Source organism: Acomys minous (assembly GCF_964271855.1).
Source record: "Acomys minous genome assembly, chromosome: 17".
Classification (NCBI taxonomy): Eukaryota; Metazoa; Chordata; class Mammalia; order Rodentia; family Muridae; genus Acomys; species Acomys minous.
This window is the reverse complement of record NC_140500.1, coordinates 44754589-44781309: the sequence shown is the minus strand read 5'-3', so window position 1 is coordinate 44781309 and position 26721 is coordinate 44754589. Positions and strand designations below refer to the sequence as shown.

The 26721-nt window shown below is 45.6% G+C and overlaps 1 protein-coding gene across 11 annotated transcripts in view; it reads right to left on the bottom strand.

The window, feature by feature from the left end:
* The window catches only part of FOXP1 (forkhead box P1), a 606995-nt gene that overhangs the window by 509964 nt on the left and 70310 nt on the right, over positions 1-26721 (bottom strand). For all 11 annotated transcript variants that reach the window (XM_084764905.1, XM_084764900.1, XM_084764899.1 and 8 more), the window contains one exon: positions 8472-8600. The gene's annotated coding sequence lies outside the window, so the exon portion shown is untranslated. The remainder of the gene's footprint in view (positions 1-8471; positions 8601-26721) is intronic.

The following is a 26721-nucleotide window of genomic DNA, read 5'->3' as shown; positions in this document are numbered from 1 at the left end:
GCCCTGGGCTTGTCACAATTACTCCAGGATGTCCACTACTGTTCTTGGAGAGGTTAGACACAGAACATACAGGGGTGTCAGGCTAAAGCACCTGCCATGTTTGGGAAATTATCTCAATACTGAGCTGACCTGGTGCACTGCTGAAATGACAGGCACCTTACCAAGTCTACCTGTGAATCTGTATGCCTCTTCCCCCACCCCCAAGAAGCTTACCAACCTGCATCTGTGACCCCCAAGGGCTGTAGGTGGCAAGTCTCTTAAGAAAAACACACAAAAACTAAAAGCACAGCCTCCATCCCTGCCACTAATTCTGAGGCTCTAATAACTCTAATACCCCAGCAGTTATGGGGGATGGCGAGCGGAGTACAAAGACACACTGTACCCCATGACTGGCTTATCAACCACTACAACAACGAGTGAGCTAGATAAGGCTTCATTCAAAACACACACACACACACACACACACACACACACACACACACACACACACAGGGGCTGGGCACATTTTAGGGCAGGGAACATGTATCTGGTGGTCAGATATCAGTGTCCACTGCTTCCGCCAGTTGTTTTTGCCCTTCTAGTCTCTGTAGCTGGAGCTCCAGGGTCTGGCTAGACAGGGCAGCCAGAGACCCCCAGGGTTACCTGGAACCCCTCACTCCCAACCTCTCCCTAGCACTGGGACCGCAGACACAAACTGAGACACTAAGCTTTCTCTGTGGGTCTTCATATTGGCATGGCATGGCTTATTTACCAAATAAACCATCTCCCAAGCCCCTGCACACTTTGTGAAGACTGAAAGTAGCCCAAAATTTTAGAAAACACGGAAAGCTGTTTAGAAACAACAACAACCACAACTCTTACAGCTCTTGGCCTAGAATGAGCAAGAAGCTGCCCCTCTGCTCTCGGTCTTCTTGGAGTCGATGCAGAGAAACCACAAGTGGCATGCCACTCCCCGTTATATAACCGACGCTGCAACTTTGAGAACTATGGAGAGGAAAGTTCCCTTAATAATACCCAAGTGCACCTGCTGTTAAAAATAGGACTAAATCCCACTCGTTCCTGGAACGAGTCTCGGCTGCCTGTACTGCAGAGCTATCCTAAGAGCAGCAGTCACTGCCACGTACGCACATGGGGCCTAAAAGCCGCACACAAGACTCAGCCAACCAGCTCCCATCACACAAAGGTCTCACGGTAGGGTCCTCCCTCCAGCACCTGCTGCCTCCTGGGCTGGCCTAATATTCCTACATGGTTTTGTTCCTGGGGTCCAGACACTCAGGTATTGCAGCTCCAGGGGCTGCCAACAGACAGAAAGGCATTCCACAGAGCCCTTGGCCAGACTCCTGGCTAAAAAAATGAGAATACTGGAGTGAGGAGGGCTTTAGAAGAAGTCATTCTTCTTTCTACTGTGGGCTTCATAACTGCCCATGTGCAGAGAAAGCTTCAGTTTCAAATTCTCTGCATCCCACTTCTTCGTGTGGTGCTGGGGACCTGAGTTCAGCCCCCACACTTGTACTTCAAGTGCTCTCACCCACTGCGCCCGCCAGCTCCCCAGCTCCAGATTCCACTTCCTTCACAACCTTCCCCGTGGACTACCACCAAGGAATTCTGGGTAGCCATGAAACCTCCTAGAACATGAGCAAATAGCAGGCGTTCAGTTCTCAGGTGGATACGGGAACCTGGCCCAAGCATCGGCAGGGCCCGCCTCTGAAGCTCTGTGATCCTAACCGTGGAGAACTCAGCTTCTGCCTCCCCAATACAATAAATCCAGAGTGATAATCCGCACCACACAGAGCTGCGGCTAGGAGTAAATGAGACAGCCAACACGCTGCTTAAGCTAGTGCAGGGGGGGAAAATCAGTGTCTAATGGATGTCTGCTACGATTATTTCTTACAAACATAACTAAACTCAGAGAACGCAGGAGGGATACAAAGATTTCATCTCAGGAGCCCATTGCAATCAATCAGACGGAACTGCATAGCCTACTGTGCAGGGGGAAATCTAAGAGCCACCATCCGAGCAGAGCATGGCCAGAGCTCTGTGAGCCTGGTCATCCTTGACCAGGGTCAACAGTACACCCTCTGAGGAAGGGCTGAGGGGTGGAGAGCCCACACCTTTACCAGCTATTGCTTTCCAGAGCTCCGGTGACACAATCAACAAAAATAATAATACACAGCACACTGAAATGAAATTAAAATGTACATTAGCTAAATGATAGCTTAAATGTGCTAATTGCTCATTTTTCTTTAAGAAGGAATTAAAATGATGGCAATTCTCAACAGGCAGCTCAGCAGTCTGCATATGAAACGAGATGGAAATTTCCTTCTCGTGGCCTCTGTACATATCTCCAACCAAGTTAACAGAAAACAAAGTGGTTTTTAGAACAACGTGTAATATAGTCTAAGTTCCTAGAATTTTACATCATGGAAGGCATCATGTAAAATATAAAGGCTGAATTCCTTCCTCCTTACTGATAAGCAAGGTTTACACGTAAAAGGAAAGTGTAAGAGAGTTATCCCACAGGGTCAGCACCTGGCATCCATGGGTGCCCGCCCCTTCTAGAAAGACACTGCGCTGGCAGAATGAAAGTCAGCCTCCAGTTCTCACACCACCACTTCCTCGCCAGGTCAGAGCCAGGGTTGACACATAGGTAAAAGGAGGGTGAGAATAGCCTCCCCCCTCTGATCTTCGTCAACGTCACAGGACTTAAAAACAAACGAACAGCGCGACCTCACAATGTTTCTCACCTAAAACACTCAGCACGGAAGACATGGGAAAATAAACCACCCAGCAGACTCAGGGGACAAGGTACAGGGATGTTTGTCAAAAATCCTCTGGGCATGTGGGTGTGACCACAGCACTCAGGAGTTAGGTATTAGAGGACAACATGGTTGGAAAAACAAGAAGTTGAGAGTGTAGCTTACTTACTAAGTCTAGTCCTGGGTTTTATCCTTAGCAAACGCATATGCACACGTGTGCGCACGCACGCGCGCACACCCCCCCACACACACACACACATACACATTTATATCCTGACTGCTCGATATCAACATTGCCAACATTTGACCGTGCCAGGGCACACATGTGGAGGTCAGGGGACCAACCTCATGAGTTGGTTCTTACTGTCTAGCCTAGTGACACAGGACCTTTCTAGCCGCTTCTGTCTGCACTTGGTGCGCCAGGGCAGCTGGCCTGCAAGCTTTCAATCAATCCTATGTCCACCTCCCACTCCACTGTAGGGATGCTGCTACAGCTAGACGGAAGGTACAGCATGCACCTTTTAAGGTAGGTCCGGGGACTGAACTCAAAACTGTCAGGCTTGCATGTTTGGCACGCCTACTTAATGCTCAGCCACTTCCCTGGCCCTCTTACTAAGATAAGAAGCAGGGACTTCAATGACAGGGGGCCAGGTAAGGGTAAGCTGGGCAAAGAAAGGCCAACTGGAAAGGCTTCTCTAAAGCCACTGGCTTTATACATGATGGAGCCACCGATTCACAAATGGTGAATTGATAACCTACGAGACTGAGTGGAAAATTCTCAGAGACTGTGATTGATCGCCAATGTCTGCCACAAGCACAAGAATGGAGCCGGAAGTGATAAAATCCTGTGTTAAGAACTTCCGCGATCCTTGATTTAGGCAAGAGGTGCATGCAGGTGTCAAGCGAACAAAAGTTACCCAATAGATTAAAAGTTTATTCTAAAGCAAATTAGCATGTCCAGAAAAATGCTTATATAATCCCACAAGGGGCTTTAGAGAGGAGTGGGAAATACCTGCAATATAAATGCAGATCACCTTTATTACAAAGCTGGGTCACATTCTCATTCCTAGCCTAATTTCCTATATCATAAAAACCTATATTCAATTTTATAAATAGCGTACAGCAAGAATCATAAATTTAGCTAATGCAGAGATTTTAACAGATTTTTTTTTTAAATGAGAGTGAGAAACGGCTGTTTCAGAGAAAGTATCAGAAAGGGTTCTTTCTTTGAAGCTATGTTTTTCCCTCTGACGCCACCTCCTTGGGGACATAACTAGAGAGAAATAAATTTCACAGCTAATATATATGAAGTAACATGTTTAACATCATCCAATGAATTTATATCTACCTATACCATATAAATTTATTCCACATAAACTGTCGCCTCCAACAGAATTCATTAAAATAACGTTACAGCTTCTGAATTAAATGCAATCTTCTAATTGGAATTTAATCTTACAATAGTAGTTGGTGGGTTTTCTATTTTAATTGACAAACGGAATAATTCATTCATGTGTTTCATAGTTCTGTCTGAAGGATGTAACAGCACATTTGACATGGCTTAGCTGGCCACTGCTGTGCAGCTAGAGGGTCGTTCACAGCTATCCTGCCTCTGCTTGTGGGCAGGAAAGGATGGACACTGTCTGTGCTGAATGAATGCATCGCTAATATGTTCCATTACCTCCATGAAAATGCAATGTTAATTTCTGATCTATTAAGGCAGACAATGGCTTCTATCATTGGCCTTTAGCCAATTAGCTATGTGGAAAATATTCGACCAATTACATTACTTGTATTAGGTTAGGGACTGGAGAGAGAGGCAAAATAAACGTGTTGAAAATACTGGAGAGATAAAATTTAAGTTGACACTGTCTCCGCATGCTGGAGCCCAAGTTATACAATCTGATAGGCAGCTGCCAGTGCTTATAAATGCTTATTAAATCTCGCTTCTCTTTATGGTATGAGAGAAGATCTGTATTTTTACCAATATTAGCTTCATTGTGTTATGAAAGAGACCAAAATACTTCAGATCATTCGCTCCGGCTTATAAAACATATTATATAGTTTATTAAATTGTTAAAATTACTTTTCAAAGTCAAAATTTCACAGACTAGAAGTTTAAGCACAAGCAAGTGGCTTGGCCTAATGACAGGTGGCAAACCAAGGTGGCCCAGAAAGGGATGTGCCGGCCTCTACTGTGTCAGACCTCTAGCAAGCTGTGTGCATCCTCTCCTGAAATCTGAACAGCCACACAACCCCCTCCCTAAATCATTGGAAAAAGGAAGGAAAAAGAACTAAAGAAAGAGAGAGGGAGGAAGGGAAGGAAGGAGGAAGGGAAGGAGGAAGAGAGTGAGAAGGGAGGGCGCCTCAAGTCTCGCTTAAAAAGCTAAGGATTGCCAGGCTCCACAGAGTACGTAGCCTCTTGCCTGATTTGAAGTAAGATGGGTTTGTATCTTGTGAGTTTCAAATTCTCTGCAAGCCCAAAGTTAAGAAGGCGATCATGAGAAAGATCAAAGCGAAACTGAAACTAGGAAGACGGCAAAGTCAGCAAAGCAGTCGCCATACAAGCATGAGGACCAGAGTTCGGTTCCCCAACAATCATGTATGAAAACTGCATTTGTAATCTCAGCTTGGGGAAGGTAGAAACAGACTCATCCAGACTATCCTTTTGTGCAAGTTCTAGGCAAGCAAGAGACCCAGTCCCATAAACAAGGTAGGTACTATATGAGGTTGATCTCTGTCTTATACACACACACACACACACACACACACAGAGAGAGAGAGAGAGAGAGAGAGAGAGAGAGAGAGAGAGGGAGGGAGGGAGGGAGGGAGGGAAGACAAAAACAAAGGGAAAATAATATGTACAATGTGAGCAAATCATGCTCTCACTTGGTGCTTAGTGTGTGTCACCAGATCTGTGCAGAGTTTAGTGGTAGGGACAATACAAGGCCAGAGCACACACAGCCTGACAAACAAGCCAGAACCTCTGTCATCCCTTGTCAATCTTCTCAGGAACACTATGCAAATCCAGACTGTTATTATCACATTTATTAATAACCATGGCTAGCTGCCTATTAAATATGCAGCAGACTTAGCCACTCTTCACTCCATGCCTCAGACAGGGAACGACATTAACTAATGCTTCACGCTCACACGAGGCAAACAGAAGGCAACCCAGGGGTCTGCAGGTAAATGGTGGCCGGAAAGAGCCACGGCTCACAGACAAACTCTCCTTTCTCATCCCTTTTGTTACACAGACACTGTCAACTGATAACACAGATCCAATACACTGCCCATCCTCTGCCTCTCAAATACTTGCTATAATGATGTATTCGTGCAAACCTTTTGCCTCAGGGTTTCATGCCCCTGCACCCAAGGCCTGCCACTGCCGTGGATCTGACCTGCTTCACCACGAGGACACGTTCCAGGAAATGCTTCACTCAGAACCAGAGGTGACTTTCAGACTAAAGATTCCAGATGGTCAGCTTTCTTCTAGTTACTCAACAAACCGTAAGGTGTGAGCGGCGCAGGACTGTGAATGGGTTGACACTGAAGGGCTTACTTAGTGAGCAATCAGGTGTGCAGCACCTGGGCAGGACAAGTCACTGAATCATAGGGAATTGGTCCTTTGATGTGCCGCAAAGCAAACTCGGGGAGGACAGAAATACCAGAATGACTGTTCCAGCTCACAGGACTGCTACTTCCTACTGAGCACACAGCCACGGGGAAGTTTACGCAGTCTGAGAAACACAAAGCATATCCTTAGTTATAAAAGCTAACCCTGCTATCCAACACGGCCTCACTGTAGATTCTTCTTTTCAAAAGAGCAATTTTCATTACAGTTCTTCAGACTGATTTTTCCGATAGTCTTAACAACTGAAATTGACAAGCAAAATATAGGCAGACTATTCAGTAAACCTATTCATGTGGTTTTGTTCAATTTCATACAACAATTTCGTGACAGCGAGACTGAGTCAGACTCTCAGTACTGAAGTCAGGGGGTGACAGGTAAGAGAGGCCGGGCTCAGTGACATTTCAAGGACTTCAAAACTTCGGCCATTTCTTTGAATTCTGATTTATACTCCAGACAGACTCAAGGTTTTTTTTCTCAACTCCACTTGTACATGTGCCTAATGTGTGCCATCTGCTCACCACAGGCCCCTCCTCTGTAAGTGAGGGCAAGACCAGGCCTGGCTCAGGACCCTGCAAAGTAAGCTAAGATCTCACTCATCTCTAACACTCCATGACTCCATTGGCTATTACATATATATGTATATGAATGTATGCATATGTGTTTGTATGCATATATGTATGTATGTTTACACACACACACAGTGAACGTCCTTGTCATTCGTTTACTGCTGTTTATTGGCCTACTTCTTGACAATGAAAGATGTGCAGACAATAACAAGATAGTATTTCCTCCCTCTCTAGCTATAATAGAATGAAATAAAAAGTATGACTAGTCTGAAACATGAAAGCCAACAGGCTTTTGAAGGGCAGGAGGGTTTGTAACAATGGGGCTAGTTGTTTTCCTCATGTTGTGTGAAATCAGAGATGTTTATCAACTAGCTCCCCAGACTGCAAAATCTTCAACAGTCTGGCCAAACACCTGGATGGACAGCAGTGTTTTCAAGGGACACTCCTAATCAGAAGACACACATTGGAAAGAGTGGTGATGAGCTGAGGACTAATTCCTATGTCCTCTCCTAACTGAGCCCAGGGACTTTGACATCCCACGCAGAATGAGTGGGCTTCACTGGGCCGTCTAGAAATGAAGAGGGTTTAAGCGGACAACGCCAAGAGCCCTGTTAGCACAGACACCAGCTAATCCATCATCACGCTCTGTACAGAATACAGGGAATCAAAGGACAGAGACTCCACAGCTGTCAGTGAGTTATTAGTTAACTTGGAATGTGTGTGCTTTCCCCTATTACACTTCTCCCCATTACATGTGTTTTGAATACAATTCCACTAATGAGATGAATTTATGCCAATGGCTCATAGCACCTCACGTCACTCAATAAATACCTGACAGTAAGTTGTCCCCATAAATTGGTCCTACTCTAGGACAAAGCTACCGCAGAATGTCATAAATCTTGCCCACCCCACCACCCAAACCTCTGGTTCAATAAGTTACCAGGGACAGTGTCAAGTCACAATCATTCATTACCAAAGGGGAAGCCATTGGTTTCTGAGGAACATGGTAGATGGCATCAAATATGGAAAGTATACATAACAGGAAAATACCACGTTCCTCCTAACATGCCCTCCCCACCTCACAAATGACCTGATGAGGGAGGTGACAGGGCAATGTCCCCTGAAATTTTTAAGAAAACTGCTGTGAAACCAAACTTTGCAACTCTTTGGCTTTCTCAGGAGCCCATTTTGTGAGGCCTGGGGCCTAGGCCACTCTCCACGAGCAGGACTGGGACTCAAGCTGCAGTAGTGAGAGCTGCATTGCAGGCTTCTGTTACTGCTAAGTTAGGACAGGGCTCAAAAGGCAATTACTCAGACAATGGTGCAGTCGTTCCAAAATCTCGATTGCCCATGCTTCTTACTAAAAACCAAAAGGGTGAGTGAGAAAAGTTCCCCTCGTCCTTCCGCAGAGTTCTCTGATAATTGTCTTGAAAGGTTTAACAATGAGACCAACGCCACAACGGGCATCTTGACCCTGGTGGGCTGCCACCCTCACTGACACCGACTTTCACTCACCCTCTGGGCTGGCAGGCATCACACCCATCCACTCATGGCCGACAGCGAGTCAGGGAAGGGAGCGCAGCCCTCAGCATTGCCGAAAGGGTTCCCGAGAGACTGGGACAGTCAGCACAAGTTCCTGGGACACTGCAACACAAGAAGAGTTTTTAACACATAACTAGGAGGTAACTTCTAAAACCACTACTTCCTTAAACTCGCAAACAACAACACAGGCACTAGAGGTGGGGAAAACACCTTTCCAACACTGCCACTACACCAAGAGCTCACAGCAGGGACTGAAGCTCTTTTTCAAAGGCTCAGGGCATTACTGGCGTTAAGACTTTTCTATCATCTTCTTAAATAGTTCAGCATTTCAAATGTTCCACATCCTTCCCAAAAAAAAAAAAAAAAGGTTCCGGTAATAGAAAACTACGTATACTTAAACCCAATACATTTAGAAGCACCTTTGCTTATTTGATAATGCTCTTTGCCAGAGGATGAAAAAAAAATCATGCAAAAATCTTAAAAACTGTGATTTAAAATCATTTGGGATAATAATTATGAAGAAGAAAACTAGAAAGATGTTTTAAAGTTATGATCTTTTATGCAAAATAATCCTATTTTCATCTTCAGATGGTCTTGAGTTCTGCAAGGACCACACTCATGTAGACAGAAGACACGCTGCACTGAACTGAGGAGCCTCAAGCCCGGCTTCAGAATTGTCACTGCTTAACTATGTGGCCCTAGAGAGCCTTTTAAGATCCTGAGGTTCCATGGCATCACCTGAAAATACAGGCATCAGCTAGAGCTTACCTGCCTCCTTCTAGTGTTTTTGTTGTTGTTGTTGTTTTGTTTGTTTGTTTTTTGTTTTTGTTTGTTTGTTTGTTTGTTTGTTTTGCCTCTCCATCATAAAGCATGAGCATTTTTAAGGAACCTGAACTAATAGCTTCTCCTTTAAACATCATGATTAAGAGATTTAGGACATGAATCACTCTTACATCCAAACGTCACCATCACCAAAGACGAGCTGTGGGCAGAGTGTTGCAAGTGTTTAGAAAGACTTTCACTGTGGCACGAGGACCTAGCACTGTTGAACTGGCAGGCGGGGGCATCCCCTGGGCATCCACACAAGGCTTCCCTTCCTCACCAGACCACAGCACCAACTCCACAGAAACTCCGTCCCAGTATGTTTCTGATAGAATATTCCTGAACTTTTTTAGTATCACTGAAAGCTGTTCAAAATGCAGACTGTGGGGCTGTGATTCCCAAGACTGATGTAAGACGTCTGAGGTGGACCTGGCGCTGCATTTCTACCAAACTACCAAAAGATACAGCAGCTACAATAGTAGACCACACTAACCCAAATGACAGGTCCTGTGCTCCAGATGCTACAAATACCCTTGAGCCCCTCAAATTATCTCCCAGACTGACTTAGAGAGGTTCCCCCAAAGCAGTGGACTCTATCCCACAGAGCAAAAAGTCATATGCTAGGGTGGTCCCTCATCCCCTGAGTAAAATCCAAACACAATCCAAAAGCCCTACATGGTGTGACCTCAAGCTACCAAGCCAGCTCCTCACTACAACCAATGCGGACGCTGTAGGCTTCCTCCTGCTCAAAGTAAGCCTGAGACCCTACTGCTCTGCTCTTTACCCGGGTGTGGCGGGGTCTTTCTCTGATCATTAGGGGCACGAGTTACTGCAAGAGCCTGTCCTGCCCACCTGTTTAAGATGACTTCTTACATGTTCTCAACCACACTGTCACACTTGCTTCCGCAAGAACTGTTGGCACCATTCCAAACCCTTGCCTCATTTATACACCTATGGTTTTCACTAGGCTATCAGCTCCATGACATGGAGGCGGCACTTCAAAACTCCCAGGGAAGCACTGCCACATGAAAAGCCCTCCACACAAATGTTTAGTCATTAAAATTAGTAAGTGATCACCCCCTGAAATAGAACTGCTGGTGATGGACATCTAGATATAAGAAACTGGTTTGGGTTTTTTTTTGGGGGGGGGGGAGGTTACAGTCATTGTTCTATTTCATAAAATGTGTGTTTTAGGGACAGAGAGAGCTCAGTGGTTAAGAGCACTGGCTGCCCTTTAGAGAGCCAAGGTTTGATTCCCAGCACCCATATGGTAGCTCACAATTATCTGTAACCACAGTTCTAGGTTATCTGACACCTCTTCCAGCCTTTGTAGGCACCAAAACATCAGGTGGTACAGATAGCTAGGCACGCAGGCAGAACACCCATTCACATAAAACAGACTAGAATAGGACTTGTATTATAAAGTGTCTAATACAGACACTGAGGCACAGAGAGTGCCAGTGACAGGGCTCTGTAAATTCATAATTCCCCAAGCTACTATACAAATGCAAAGTTTCAGATCCTAAATTAGACCAATTAGGCCGCCTTCCGACACCGGCTTCTGAAGGAGGCTGGCTCAGCTGAGTCTTGGCTGAGAGACCTCATGGAAGAAACTTCACCTTTCTTCAGGGAAACTTCCATTTTAGTATAGGAAGACCCGGGGCACCCACAATCACCAGGCACACAGCACACACAGTGGGGTTTCCAGAACATCTGCTGCCATGGACAAGCACACTAAGTCAGATTTCCTCCCAGCAGAATTCCAGAATTGATAAAAGATAGCACCTAATATCTTTAATAGTTTATATTTTGAAAGAAGATGGGGGAAAAAAGGAGGGGGACAGGAGGAGGAGGAGAAGAGCAAAGGAAGGTTAAAGTTACTCTTTTGTCTTTGATTCTAGAACAATTCAGAAGCCCAGAGGAGGAGGAGGAGTGCCAGTGAACACAGGAGGGGCGGGGTTAACCACAGAAAGTTTCTGGTCAGTTAATTCCTTTCTGGAGTAACTGTTTTCAGTGACTTTTAGAAGGAATTAGAAGCTGGGCTAAAAGTCCAAATCCCTACACTAAAGGGCCTGGGGCTAGGCAGTAAGTTGGGGTCAGCAGAGCACAGAGTGTGGAGAGGGGCTAGGGGGTTTTGTTTTCCTAAGTGACTAGGGCAGCTATCCAGTCAAGCCACCTGTGGGTCAAGCCACAGCCTGGGACTCTACTCAGCAACTTTGACTTGCTTCACTTAAAATGCAGAAAAGTAACCAGGAACACCCAAAAATAAAGGACAGAGTTCCACTGTGGTTTGTGGGACAATTCTGCTTGGTTTGGGAATGATTTGTTGCTACTCCAGCAGACATCGAAACAGTCTCCACTCTGCTCTGTAACTAACTAAAATGCTAAGCTGCTCTGAGGCCCAGAAATGAAAACTATAGCCACTGAAGAAAGACAGATACACAAATAAATTATCCAGAACACTGCCCAGAGGCAAAAGCTGTCTACCTAGAATTGTATACCCAGAAAAACTATCTTTCAAAACAGAAGGAGAAAAGAAGAGCCTTTCAGACAAAAAGGAGTTCATCACATCTTCATAAAAACAGTCTGAGAGATTAATGGCAAGCTAAAAAAAATTATTTCGAAGGATGGTTCTTTGATTTCAGTATTTATGGGTGGATGAGCCAAAATAATGGAGGGAGGGCACTTGAGAGGAAACAAGCAAATGCATTAACAGTGCAAAGGGCAGGCCTCAAAATTTTTCAACATACATGTATATGTATGTACACACCACACACACACATACACACCACAGTCCTAGACTTCCCACTCAAGCTCATTTGTTCTTTCTTCACGTGGTGGTTAGGCCAATCCTGGAGGCCAGGGGTAGCACACTCAGACTGAGGCACTGGCTTGAGAGGCAGGCCTTCTCCATCACATTGCTGAGATCTGCGCTGCTCCCAGACACCCCAAGTAAGTGCACATCTCTCTGAGCAGTCCAGGCCAAGGCAGTAGGGGCTCAGTCCCAGGCAATCACCACAGAGACATTGTTCTCTTCCCTTAGAGCCCCAAAGAGGCCCGAGCCCAGGAGGTCAGCTGTAACAGGGCTCCAACCTGCTAATCAAGGGCTGCAATAAATTAAAAGCCCATTAAAATATTTTAGGAAAAGCCTAGAAGTGCTCAAACATTAATTGTGCCATATTCAATCTGTTTTCCTAGAGATTTGAAAAGCCAGATTACCACCCTGGGGGTCATTAGAAAGAATGAGGCTTTCTCCCTTTTCCATTTACATATTTAAAAATGCATACATCCTGGCAGTGGTCAGCAAATCCTTTCCAAGGCTTTGCAAGTCCTGTGGCTACTTCCAAATAAATGCCACTGTCTAGCCACACAGAAGGGAGGCCCATGGGAGCCTGCCTTGTTTTGTTTTTCTGGTTCGGTTTGTTTTTTAAAGCAAAAGAACCAAAGCCCAAGGCCCTTGGTTGCAAAACAGCTCTGGGAAAAACAGGTAGAGGCAGCAACAAAACAACAGTGATGTTTTCTTGTTTTGTTCTCCCCTGTTTATTTTCCCCTGAAGCAATCACGGCTTGGTACAAAAGTCTGCAGGGAGCTGGGAAGAGCAGCTGTGGTTCCCGGGAGGCCAGGACCCAGCAATCAAGTTGTTTACCAAACACTGCCAGGCACTGGGAAAACAACAACAGCACAGGCAGGGTTTGCATCTATTTTTCAAAAACAACCTCCCAAAGCCTGGGTTGCCCCGGGAACCGCCCTGCATGGCTCAGGCTGGGAGGAGAAGTGGGAAATTAAAGGCACAGACTGCCCTGAGTGACTACCCCTCCTCCCCCAAGGTCTGCATGTAATCAGGATTCCATTTCCACTGAAGACAGTCTATCCTAAAAGGAAGGACCGAGGGCCAGCAGACCTGCAAGCAGTGAATTCATGCATGAGGCATTTCCAAGCTTACATTCCAGTGAGGCTCTGTCCATAAGCCTCCAGGGGTTCCAGGGATGGTTTTCCATTTCCATCAAGCAAGAGGGTCTATGTGAGGCTTTCTAAAGCGAAGGCCCTAGTTGTTCACTTGGGAGGACTGGGAGGTTCCACACAGTTCTCAAGTGAGACTGGTATTGCTGATGAGACTCTCTCCTACGAAGCCAGGTACCTCTCTCACTTAGTTCTGCTAAAGAGCAGGAGGTGCGTTTTCCATTTGGACCTCTTCTTCTGACTGGCTCAGCAAGGAGCCTGGCAGAGTAGAGGGCAAAGATGTTTGCCAAAGGAAATGCAGGGATGGTTCTCCACTGGCGGTTTCCAGGTTCTCTGCCCAGCACTTGCCAACCTGGCCTGGGTGCAGGGTGTTCCCACTGGATTCTAGTTGGGTTTAACCAATGACAGGTGTCACCTCCGTAGTAAAAATCAGACAGGACAGTCATTCCCCCCAGCTCTGCCCCCACTGGGCACTGCAGATTGACTAAGTTCCTCCCTGACTGTGCACAATTCCTGCCTAGCAGTCCATAGCAATTACTGTCTCCCCTGTACAGGCTGGGACCCACCTGCCCTTGTCCCTTCAGCTTTATGAGAAATATAAGCCATCCATTTTCTTCAGGAACCCTTGACTCAAAAGTCTCATTCAGTATGCTGCCCATCAAATATCCCTTGGCTTATGAATGCAAAATCTACCATTTTGCCCACGTGTAATAGAAACACGTATACACAAACAGGCCAAACGTGCAATGATGAATCCAACCATGTAAATCGGATTAATGAGAAGACCCTTTGTCCAAGGACATCTCCTAAGTTAAAGATTGTTTCCTTCTGTCCCCAGGTGCTACAAAAGAGTGAGCCCACTGTGTCTAAACCGTTACACAACCTGAGAAGCAAGCTTGTGAGAGCTTCAAGCCTGCACTAATTTACTAACTTCGCTTCCTTTGTTGCAAACGGCACCAAAATAGAAAGGGAACAGAGGTGGGCGGAGCAGGCTCCATCACCACTCCTGTGAATAACTTTCTGACAACAGTGAACCCAGTTCAAAAAGCACCTCGGCTGAAGGGGAAGAAAAAATGCAACAAATGGCATGCTGTCAGCTCATAAATAAAATGCCAATCTGCCTCAACTAAGAAGGCTCGGGAAGAAGAACAAACAATACTGCTCTTTTTAGGGCAGCAACAGTAACTCAGGTGTGCTCTGAGTAAGCAGTAGGCAGAGGTCCCCAAGGTCCGAGTGCCCTGGTGCACACTGTTGTCATATTTACCCAGATGGGTCACAGCACCAACACTTGTGGCAATTAAGTTCCCAAGAACTAATCAGTATTCCTCTAAACTCTACGAAGAATTCTTTTAAGTCATCAGAGGACGCACTGGTGTGTATGCTCAAAAACAAGGCTTTAAGTGAACCCACTAGATTAATTAGACCGCAGGAAGAATGTGATGTCTCTGTAATTACGTTTCTAGATCACCGAGGCTTAACCAGGACCTTTCTGGTTTGTTTACGTCTCTGTTTTCCTTGCGCACGCAGGCTATGCAGAACATTCCCTCTCTACTGTGAAGGCCAGTGGCAGCTTCTGCTGCTGCCGCTGCTGTCCCTACCTGAGCTGAACCCTGCTTAGGAGCTCCAGGTCCAACTCAGACCAAGCCCCTCCTTCAGGAAAGAGGAAGAGCAACGCCCCACCCTCTCAACACTCACACCCCCAACCCACCCCAGACCACCATCCCAGTGGAAGCAGAGTCTTGCCTTTTTCCTTAGACATCTCTCCCTCCTCCTCCTCTTCCAAAGCCATGTGCTCCCCCATCAGGCAAATAAAGCAGAAAGAGCTGGAGTCGATTCAATGCTTTTCTCACAGCCTCCTTGCTGGTACCACAGGAAGATGCCACCATTCTCCTGCAGTGTGCTGCCTGGATCCCATGAGCCCAGGCAAGAGGACCACTTCTTCCAGATGAGCCATACAGCATTTACCTTCCAAAGTGAAGGCACCCTACTGATACATCTCCCCGGGATCTTCTTACTACATTCATGGTTTCTTCTATCTTCTGTCTTTCGGTGCGACCACCAGAAGACGGTCCTTCTGACAGCAAGGCCAGGCTCAAACAGGTCAGACAGGGAATAAGGCGCTCAAGGCCTGTGTGCCCTTGAGCAACTACAGCCCTGCTTATCGTGGAAGCTCCAGTACATTTTCAAAGCAGTATGTAGTACACCACCCAGGAGTGTCGTCCGCTGCAGAACTGACTGAGCTGCGTCCTGGCTAGGCCACTGAGCCGCTGTAACCTGGAAGCTCCTTTGAATCTGAAAGCTGGAATAATGTTTACTTCAACACTATAGGCTTCTTTAGTGGCTATGAGATTTAAAGACATGCTCCCCTCCCCCACGGGCACCATGTATAGAGGATTGGTTCCCTTAACGTGTGTTGATGGGTCTGGGAGAAGTGAATGGGTTCTGAGAGTCCCGATTTCACCAACAGATTAATCCTTTGCTGAATCTACATTAAGGTGGTACAACTGGGAGTTAGTAAAAAAGTAGGTCCCAAGTTAAGGGAGGCCTGTCCTGGGGGCAGGACACAGAAGGGAGGGTCCCTGCCTCTGCCTCAGTTAGGGTGGTGACAGGTTTGTTTGGCCATTCACTGCAGTTACACTATTTACCCTCATTTGAGGCCCATATCATGGAGCCAGCCGGCCATGGGCTGAACCTATGGACTAAAGTGAATCTTCTCTGCTTTATCATACTTCCTGGGTGTCTGTCACCACAGTGAAAGATCTGTTCAATGCATTCATGAAAATATCATCCACTCTCTCCACACCCGAGGCCATGTGGTCAAAGTGCGAGGCTGACTGTTCCACGGGCTCGCTCTACCCCTAGAAGACTGAAGCCTTCCCCAGACTAGCAGCTTCCCACTGAGCTCCTTCCTAACCAGCAACCTAAAGCTGAAAAGTACCACTGAAATCTCAAGGAGCGCTGGTGACCACTTTCTCTGGCACTCGGGATGCTAAAAGCCTATGTGTACATCAGCAAGGAAGCTCTTGTCCTTCCTCCAACTTCCCATCTGGGCTTTACAGTTCCCTCATGAGATCAATGTGAGACAGGTGATTATTATTCGTAGTTTACACGATACTTATATAATAGTGCAGGGCACAGAGGGCCTCACACATGATACTCATCTGGGGCTCCTGCAGGAGCCAGGAAGAGTCCCCCCTCCCCACCCCCAAACACGCGCGCGCGCGCGCGAGCGCACACACACACACACACACACACACACACACACACACACACACACAAGCCTACTGGGCAGCCAAACTAGAGAGTGGCTACTGAAAAAAAACAAAAAAACAAAAAAACAAACAAAACACACACACACATACACACAAGGATCTCAGGCTCAATTTCACAAGTACGCTCCACTCATGGTCCAACTCAACAACACAAAGTATGAACCTCTCCTGCCATTCCCATGGCCAGCTGGCTTTAGCTAAGCCAGCAGGGTTGTCTAAGGTTGGCTGCCTGCTGACAGGGAAGGTGGTGTCCCTGTCCCTAAGGCCCTAGGGAGCTTGAAATGACAGGCAAGTGAGCAGAGAGCTGGCTGCCATCTGGGTCCTTTCTAAGGTTTCTGTGATAAACATATTTGATTGGCCAGACTTACCATGATAAAGTATTTTGTTTTGTATCTAGTTCTCTAAACCTTGTTTATTTGAAAGGAGAGCTTTTTTTGATAACTAGCACACTTGTTTTTCACACTTTAAAATTCAAAACATATTTTCCAGTCTGTGGTAAACAACTCAAGGTGGTAAACAAATTACACTCTTTCGTCTTCACATGGGGGCAGAAAACCGGTATCTTTATTCAAAGGCCCGAGCGAGGCTGCGGGTTAGCACGTCTCTCTACTGCGCAAGAAGCATGATAGTTGGGTTGGTAAATAAGTTGTTACTGCAGAAACACAAGTTGAAACGCTGAGACCAGCAGAAAGCGAAGAAGAGCAGGCCTGTTTCAGGTGCCCCAGTAGGAACATGGGAGGGGGAGTCGTCAGGAGAAACCAGAGGCAGCCATGTTCATGCCTTGTTCACTGCATTGTCTGTGAAGAAGTTACGTAACACACATACCTGACAGCTGGGAAGAGGAAAAACAACATCGCAAAAAAAATGGAGAAACCAGCCAGGGCAAGGGATTAGTGGCCATTCTTTTGAGACCTGCTTTCAGGGATGATTTCCCTCTGCTTTAACATTAGAAAAGGGATAGTAGCTCGCGAACGCACAGAGACAAAATAATGTAATTTGTTTATCACTTTGAGTTGGCTTTGAACAAAATAATGCAATTCCTTCCATCATTGGAAAGGGAGAAATATGAATCAAGAGAAGGCATAAAAATATTAGATATCTTTGAGAAAAATCAACAGTCCTCCAAATAGTATTTAAAAGCACTGGTTACAGAGGGTCACAAGAAGAAGATTCTGTGGGGTCCCCTGTCAATTCCCATTGCGCTTAGGCCAAATCTCTCTTCTAGAGACTGACTCACTCACACTCACACACACACATTTCCTGCCCCCCCTCCCCTCCCCCTCTCTCAGGATATTTTTGAGACAGAGTTCCTTTATGTATCCCTGGTTGTCCTGGAACTACCTCTGTACAGTGAACTCACAGAGATCCACCTGCCTCTGCCTCCCAAGTGCTAGGATTAAAGACGTGCAGCAGCAGCAGTAGCAGCACCACCACCACCACCACCACACAACTTCTAGAGAGTGCTTTGTGTACTAATATTCCAATCAGAAACAAAAGATATCTTACCACAGGGCATTGGAGTTAATGACACATTACTTGAAAGAACAAAAATATATGGAAAATTCTTTGTTCAAACAAATACTCGGAACCCCTAAAGTACTTCATCAGCTTAAGTCCACTTTAAGGCAAACAACAAAGCTTAGAAAATGTTTCAGTTGATAAACTACTTGCCACACAAGCATGAGGACTCAAGTTCAAGCCTTAGAACCCACTGGGGAGGGGGGGGCAGTTGTAGAGTGGAGGGGTGGGCGTGGGGGGACACAACCCTAAGGACAGGTAGCTAGAGAGATGGCTCAGTAGTTAAAAGTACTGGCTACTTTGGATTCCCAGCATACACACAGATCCAATACCCTCTTCTGGCCCTGGCAAACACCAGCATACACATGGTAGAGGCAAAACACTCATGTATAAAGTAAAAAAACTAATAAAACATAATAATAGTAATAATAATAATAATTAAACAACCACTGGGGGTGGCAGCACATGCTCAGTACAGAGGGAGTGGAGAGAGAAGGATCCCTAGGGCTCGCTGGCCAACCTCTAAGGTCAGCAAGAGACCCTGTCTAAACACCTAATGTTGACTTCCGACCTCATACACATGCATGTATATACCTTCAAGTACACTGCACACATACATACAAGTTAAATAAAATTAAAGCCCACTAAGCTGTTATGCCTCTATATTTTCCTCAGTTATCAAGCTTTATCCCAGCACATATGTCCCTAGAGAAAGAAAATGACAGCAAAAGGCAGAGACGCTATCGCAGAGAATAATGTACAGGGCTCACAGACACAAGAACGCAAACACAATCCCAGCACTCGGGAGGCAGAGGCAGACAGATCGCTGTGAGTTCGAGGCCAGCCTGGTCTACAAAGAAAGTTCCAGGACAACAAGGGATACACAGAGAAACCCTGTCTCAAAAAACAAAGAATGCAAGCACACAAAGCAGATGCGTTTCCCAGACTCCTGGCATGCTGTAAGGATATGCCGGATTGGGGGGGGGGGGGCGTTCAGGAAGAGCCAAGAGTGGATGATGGTGGCCACCATTCCCAGCACTCAATTCTTAACAAGGAAGAAATCTGTCATTGAAAAAGAAAAAAGAAAAAAAGAAAAAAAAGAAAAATAGTGTCCTCAGAGGCTGGGCGTGGTGGTAAACACCTTTAATCCCAGCACTCTGGAGGCAGAAGCAGGCAGATTGCTGTGAGTTCAAGGCCAGCCTGGTTTACAAAGTGAGTCCAGGACAGCCAGGACTCTGCATAACAGAGAAACCCTATCTCGAATATCTGGGGAGGAAGGAAAGAAAGAAGGAAAAAAAAAGAAAGAAAGAAAGAAAGAAAGAGAGAGAGAGGGAGGGAGGGAGGGAGGGAGGGAGGGAAGGAGGGAGGGAAAGCAAAGCAAAGCAAAGCAAAATAGTGTCCTGGGGGTGAGTATATGTACCATGACAAATTAGCAGGAAGATCTCCTTTGTCTCAGCTTTACTGGCAATTCTCTTGAGACCACCCACAGGTCAGATAGCTTCTCAAAGCCTCGATTTCCCTTCAATGTAAAGACGGCACTAGACCCCACCGTTTTCAAACAATACCATGTCATATATCACGTCTCAAAAGGGAGGCAACACGTCTGAAAATTCTAGGCTACATCAGCCAAGCACATGATCCTGGGAGTGGTTTGGAACTGCCCTCAGTAGAATCTGAGCTCCCATGACTTAAAAGAAGCAGAAATGAAATTTCAAACTGGAGCGACATTGGCCAGGGCTGAGTCATTAGGCATGCTTCAGCCTTTAGTCTCCTCACAGACAGGTGACTCAACTGGGAGAGAGTTCCCAACTAGACACTCTCTGACCCTCTGTCTCAAAATCATTTTCCTTGGTTTTTAAAACCGAGAAAGTACATGAGTAATGAAGTGACTGGAGAAGAACTTCCAGAAAATTCTACAAATAAGACAACAGTAAGTAGATAAGAAGAAAAGGACTAGACCATTGTTGTATGCTATTGAGAAAGAAAGAGCATGCGTCTAAAGCCAGAGGGATGTGATCTATCATCCTGCATTCCTAGAGGCCAGAAGAGGTGGGCAGTGGCATACAAGTAACATTTAGGGACATGTCAAAGACTTACAAGGGTGAAAGATATGATCTCAAAAGAAAACTAAGCATAGCCTAACGTTCACTGGGGTATTCAAAACAGTAGGTAGGTGATGGGTTATTCTATAGAGGACCAGTTCTAATACAAGGACATAGGACACAGGAAACCCTTACTGCAGTGCATGAACCCTCGTTGATTGTCACCCTGCTTTTTACTGCATATTAGAAAAGCAAAAGTCAACATCATCATCTTACAGATGGGAAATATCTCACTGAAGAAGGGAACAAGTAACTTAGCCACAGCTATATGAAACCCAGATCTCCTCCACTACCACTGGACACTGTGGAGGGCCAATCTTCCTCAGCTTGATGGGAAATGTGAGTATGCTTGGAAGGCTCCCAAGACAAGAGTCAAATGGGAATATTGGGCTATAATTCTACTCAGAACTCCAGTTGCCTCCCACAGCTTCCAGCCTGGAGCCAGGCAAACCCTGCGAAGCAAGAAAACATGGAGCCAAGTGAACCAATCCTTGTATGCTACTCGGGGTACCATGGGATACTCTCCTGAGAGTAGGGGTGCAGAGGGGGCTGAGAGGCCTGTCAGGGCATGAAGAAGGCTCCTTGGATTCTCTCTTCCTTCTAACACACCATGGGCACTCTCCTGTCTTCCTTTCCTTTTCTTTCTGCATGGAGTCTAGGGGATGAGACAATGAGGCTAGGATAGGGAACAACAGTAAGCTAAGGCCTAAACCTGTTAGAAATGAATATAAATCTCCACGTTATTATTCAGAGCTGGGGCAGACATAGAAAGTCTGTATGGTTTTGCAAATACACACACGCTCACACACGCTCACACATTTAGATAATATAAAAATGAATAAATCTTTTTTTTTTTTAAATCATCAAGAAGAAGATGACAGTGCCAGTGACTGACCCCTGTTGCCTGCATGGATGATCTACTCTTTCTGCCTGGGCCACACAATAAAGTGAACACCACAGCCCTCAATTTCTCTCTCTTACTCAAATCTAAGAGTTGCTGGGTTTTTGTTTGTTTGTTTGTTAATTTGTTTGTTTTATTGTTGGTTTTTTTTCCCCCTGATACAAGACTTGGGTTAAGGGCCCAGGGACCATAATATGCCTGTTTTTATTTTATGTCTTCAACGTAAAATGGTAGCTAGGTTTCCCAAGCAGACATAGGTAGCTATCTAAAAGGTAATTTAGTGCTGCTTCAGTGGACAGAAAACCATTCACTCCTGACCAGCCTTTAGAGTGGATCCAAAGAAAAGAGTGGTCAGCAGGGGGAAACTAGGAAATTCAGTGTAAGGCTGCAAAAGGGTACATCACAACATTATCTACAGCACGTAACACCTGAGGAGCGTTGTCAATTAAATAAATTCCGACTCATAATGAGAATGAAACGACAGAAAATAATAAACAAGGATGGAAAAGGATCTGTAACCTCCCCACCAAATCATCCCTATGCCCCAAACTCCAAACTACTTGTTGAATGATATGCTGCTTAAGGAACTAAAGTGTACGACAAAATTTACTCTTCTTAAATTAGTGGCTTATGTATCTGCTGTGTGGTGGCAGCTACAAGTGAGGCCGTTGCATAAGCTATCCCAGAACCCGTTAAGTAAGGTATATCCACCCCACTTGAAAGGCAGAACACGGAAACTGAGAAATAATTTGTCCACGGTCAGGTACTAAGGAAGCGACAACTAGAGTATAAATCCAAGTCTCATGGCAAAGCCATTGCTGTCTTCTTAGCAGTTGCCCCTTGTGAAGGTATTAGTGCTATTTACAGCTACACTAAGCATATTTTCCTAGGTGGGAAAAAAAAAAAAGAATGGATGAATGAGAAAGGCCGCCAGAAAAAGAAGAAAAAGCCAAGCTAGCAGTAAGCCTTTCTGGAGGGAAAGCTATAGATAATTAATTTTTAAAGACATTTTTATAAATCACTTTAGCAAAAAGAGAAAAGAAGGACGCTGATGGTTTTGCTTGTTTTAAACTGAGGCCAGAGAGACGACTCAGTTGCTCAAGGGTTTGCCTTGCAAGCCTAAGAACCTGAATTTGAGTCCCAAAGCCTACATAAAGATCTGGGTGTGGTGGCGCACACTTTAATGTCACCACTGAAGAAGTGGAGCCAAGCGGATCCTGGGGTTCATTGGCCATCCAGTCTAGACTACTTGGCAAGCTCTAAGCAAGTGAGAGACCCTGTCTTATGCACACACACACACACATGCATGCATGCACGCACGCATTCCCAGTATCGGGAGCCCTCTTTTGGCTCCCTCTGAAGGATGGAGCTGCTGGTCAGGTGCAGGAGGAAAACATACCTCTCCCTGGCTAGGGCCCCCGAGACACTAGCTATAGGTAGGAACATCTTCAGAAGTTGTGTGGAAGCGCCTAGGATCGCTGTGAAGATGACCACATACAAGTAAACGCGTCTTCAATCAGAGTCACTCACTGGCTTTAGAAAGTCCTTGTTTTCACCCCCTCACCAGGCTAAAACCCTTCTCTCTAGATGAGACTCAGATAAGGTCCCAAGAGAATGTGCCCCAACATCTACTCACACACACGAGTAGACCCAGGGGCCTATACACCTTCACTGCAAGCAACATCAGCAGCTAAAGAAACAATTTGGAGCCGGGTGTGGTGTGACAAGCCTTTAATCCCAGCACTCAGGAGGCAGATCGCTGTGAGTTCAAGGCCAGCCTGGTCTACAAAGTGAGTCCAGGACAGCCAAGGCTACACAGAGAAACCCTGTCTCAAAAAAAACAAAAAAACAAAAAACAAATAAACAAACAAAAAAAAACCAAACAAACAAACAAAAAAAAAAAACCAAAAAAAGAAAAGAAAGAAAAAAAGAAAAGAAAAGAAAAAAGAAACAATCTGGGCAGATGTACGGAAACTTGGCTTCACATACCAATTCCTACACCAGGATGGCACACTGTATCTCGGGCGCCACTGACCCTGCTTACCTAAGTCTCTCCAATCATTTGATGGAAAGACTGAAGGATTGTACCCCACAGAACCATAGCACTAAGAGACAGATCATGCGCACACGCTCCGTAGCACCATATCCACCCCGATGCTGGGCTCTGCCCTCCATGTGCACATTGTCAGCCTACATTGGAGTTTCTCCTGTGAAGTGCTCTCTTGCCAGCCTTTCCATATTTAACCTTCTGGAATCAGATTTTTCAAGTGACACATGCCCTGTGTCACTTGCTCCAAGAGATGAAACAACAGAAATTCATTTTTTTTTCATCACTTACGAGGCTCCAACTCTAAGACCAAGGCATTATCAAGTATGACCTTCAAGGCTTCTCTCCTTGAAGTACAGACATGAGGGATCTTTCTCCCATCGCATGGTCTGTGTATGGCGCACAGGATTACAGTCTACCCTAATGATCACATTTGATCTTCTGTTTATGTGTTTATGCACATCTGCATCCCTGTGGAGGTCAGAGGTCGATCTCTGGTCAAGTACTTTCCTAAGGTGCCACACAAATGAAATAGTTGCACTCTGCCTATTTGTAATACCATTTCAAGTCCACCTCTCCATGTTTGGTGGCTCTTTCCCTTGGTGACAATAAAATAGCCTCCCCCCGCCCAAATACATCTAAAGTCAAACACTGTATGTCAAACTCCGGAAGTCCATCTGTACGACATTCTTTTGAGTCAGGATCTCTTGCCTCGCCTATAGGTCTCCAATTCAGTTCTGCTGCTGGCCAGTGAGGCCCAGAAAATCCAGCTAACCCCACCTCCCCAGCCACCATGCTGTGCTCAGCATAGATAGGGACACACAGGTTCAAGCTATCAGGGCCTCCCCTGGACCTCCATGTGTAGCCCAGCAGCATGGTAGATGCCAACACCACTCATACTGGCCCCAAATCTGCAGGGGGAGCCGACACCTACCAAACAGAGCACCCACCAATGAATGCTGTGGACAGTCAGGCCTAGTGCTCATGTTTATGTTTATACAAAGGCAGGGCAGGCGAGTATTCCTGGCAAGAGCTCTGAATCTGGGCCGGCGAGATAAACATAAATCAAAGGTGAAGGTCATTTTTTTTAAGTCAGTATACTCTTCATTAAAACCAATTTTTAATAAATGAAGTTTCTTGAACCACGGCATATAATTTACAAAGTGCAAATGTCTGATATATGTGTGCTAAATTCAAAGAAACAACCATTATTAAACACCCCATTATGTAAGCTGGGGAAATACATTTGCAGTCTGTGCATCCGTTATAATATTTCCACCAAGCCTCCCAATGTTTGGCAGTTCTTTCCTTCGGTGATAATAAAAGGCTTTTCTTTCCATTAAATATCTAAATTAAGTCAAATAGTGTATGTTAAATAAGCCCGTAAGCTCTTTTGTATGATGCAATGCTGTCTTGAAATGCTTATCTACTGAACACTCCAACTTATAGGCGGGCGGCTTGTGTCCCCTGCAGAGCCCCGGGACCCTGCTGGCTTGGCCAGACTGTGAAAATAAGCTTCAAATGACCAAATGCAACTACAACTTTAAAAGTAGGAACCGGAGCAGACACAACAAACCACAGTGCAGCCAGCTCGCTTGTCATAATTCATGTGTGCGGAATTCAACTGTGAAAGCATTCACAGAGCGCTCTATTTCCTCCACGGGGCACTCGTGTGGAATGTCCAGAGTTTGAAAAGCTGCTGATAAGCTGCTCCTGATTACAAGCCTACAACTTGTAGCATTAATCAAAAAAATGTTTATTCCCACCCCAAAACGGCTTAGTCTGTGCCATGCAACTCCAAACAATCCAAGGCAATGCCAGTGTCACCTCAGGCTATAAAACACGAGCTCGGGGACCAGGGAGATAATAGTTCAGTTGGTAAAGTACTTGCCCTACAAGTATGAATTCCCAGGACTCGTATTAAAGCCAGGCCCTGTAGTGCATTTTCTGTAAAACACACACACACACACACACACACACACACACACACACACACACACACAAACTATGGTACGAGGTTAAGAAGGGAGATTCCCCAGGCAGCCTGGCATACACCCTGCCAACAAGAGACTCTACCTCAGACAAAGTGAAAGGTAAAGATCAATGTCCAAAGTTGTCGGCTGACTTCCATAGGCACACCACAGCACAAACGCACCCACACTCACCATACCAACACACACAAGCGTATACATCAAGATTTGATTTTATTTGTTTGTTTGTTTTAAGGTGCTCTGCTGATGCCCCTGTTTTAACATTGAGGTAGGTTCCTTGGTTTCCTCTTAACTTCCATTTGCAAGTTATTTTTCATCTGGGTGGCCTATATGATCACTTATAATGATGGGTTTAGGGGGGAAATACTTTCAACCAGGTTCCATAATTACAAAATATAATCCCACAGTTTTTTTAAGAGAAAATTACATGGATATATACAAGTATAGATCTGAAACCCATGCATGAATGCACAGGCATAAATGCAGGAAACATAATAATCCAATTAGCACATTTTTGGAAACCTAATTAAACTACTTAATAAAGCCAGCTTCTGCCTCAGATGGCAGTTGAGGAGGCTAACAGGGGGAATGACAGGGATGGTACCTGTCGTCTCTTTAGCATTAACTTCTTGCATCAAAGGCCGTGTGCAGCCCTGAAAGTTGGCTCCACACATTGACACTGTCGCACATTTTTAACAAGCAAGCACTGAGGTGCAGGGTTGGGAAACCACCTGATCAAGGTCACATAGACTCCAGTGGAGGATCCTGGGCTAAAGCTGGTTCATACTGTGCTATGATGCCTCCCAGTGGTGCCTTGGAGGTAAGATGCAGAGTCCAGGATGGCCCTGTGTGTGGGGCCCACACCTGGCCCCACAATGAACTCCTCTGTTGGCTAATGACACAAAACCCCACCCATGTCCCATTTGAGGAAAAGATCCAAGGGCAGAAATGCTCTGCAAGTGAGTAGGAGGCTGAGAAACTAGATCCTAACCCTCCTGAAGCAAGAAGGCAAGAAAGGCCAGCCGGAAACCCAGCCCATCTTTTCTGCTGCCATGACCTGACTACAGTGCTCACAAAGCCATTGAGAGAAAGTGCCTGAAGAGTTTAAATGGGCCTACCTGAGATTCATTACAGAAGCACCCATTTAAGACAAGGAAGCAACAGGAGAACTCAGCTTTAAAAATACAATTCAAGAGCCAAGAGAGGTGGCACATGCCTCTAATCCCAGCACTCAGGGAAGCAGAGCAGACACAGACAGATCTCTGTGAGTTCGAGGCCAACCTAGTCTACAAAGTAAGTCCAGGATAGTCAAGGCTAAATAGAGAAACCTTGTCTGGAAAAACCAAAAACCAAGCGCACAAACAAACAACCCACAATTCAACTGTTTGCTTGATAAACAATGGGTGAAAGAATGAAGAGGGGGTGCAGAGCTGAGTCCGTTAATAACGCGCCTGAACCTTCCCATGAGGATCTGAGTCCACTTCCAGAGCTTTTGTGAAAGAGCAAGGTATGAAAAAGCATAGCCTTGGGCTGGAGAGATGGCTCAGAGGTTAAGAGTACTGCCTGCTCTTCCAAAGGTCCTGAGTTCAATTCCCAGCAACGACATGATG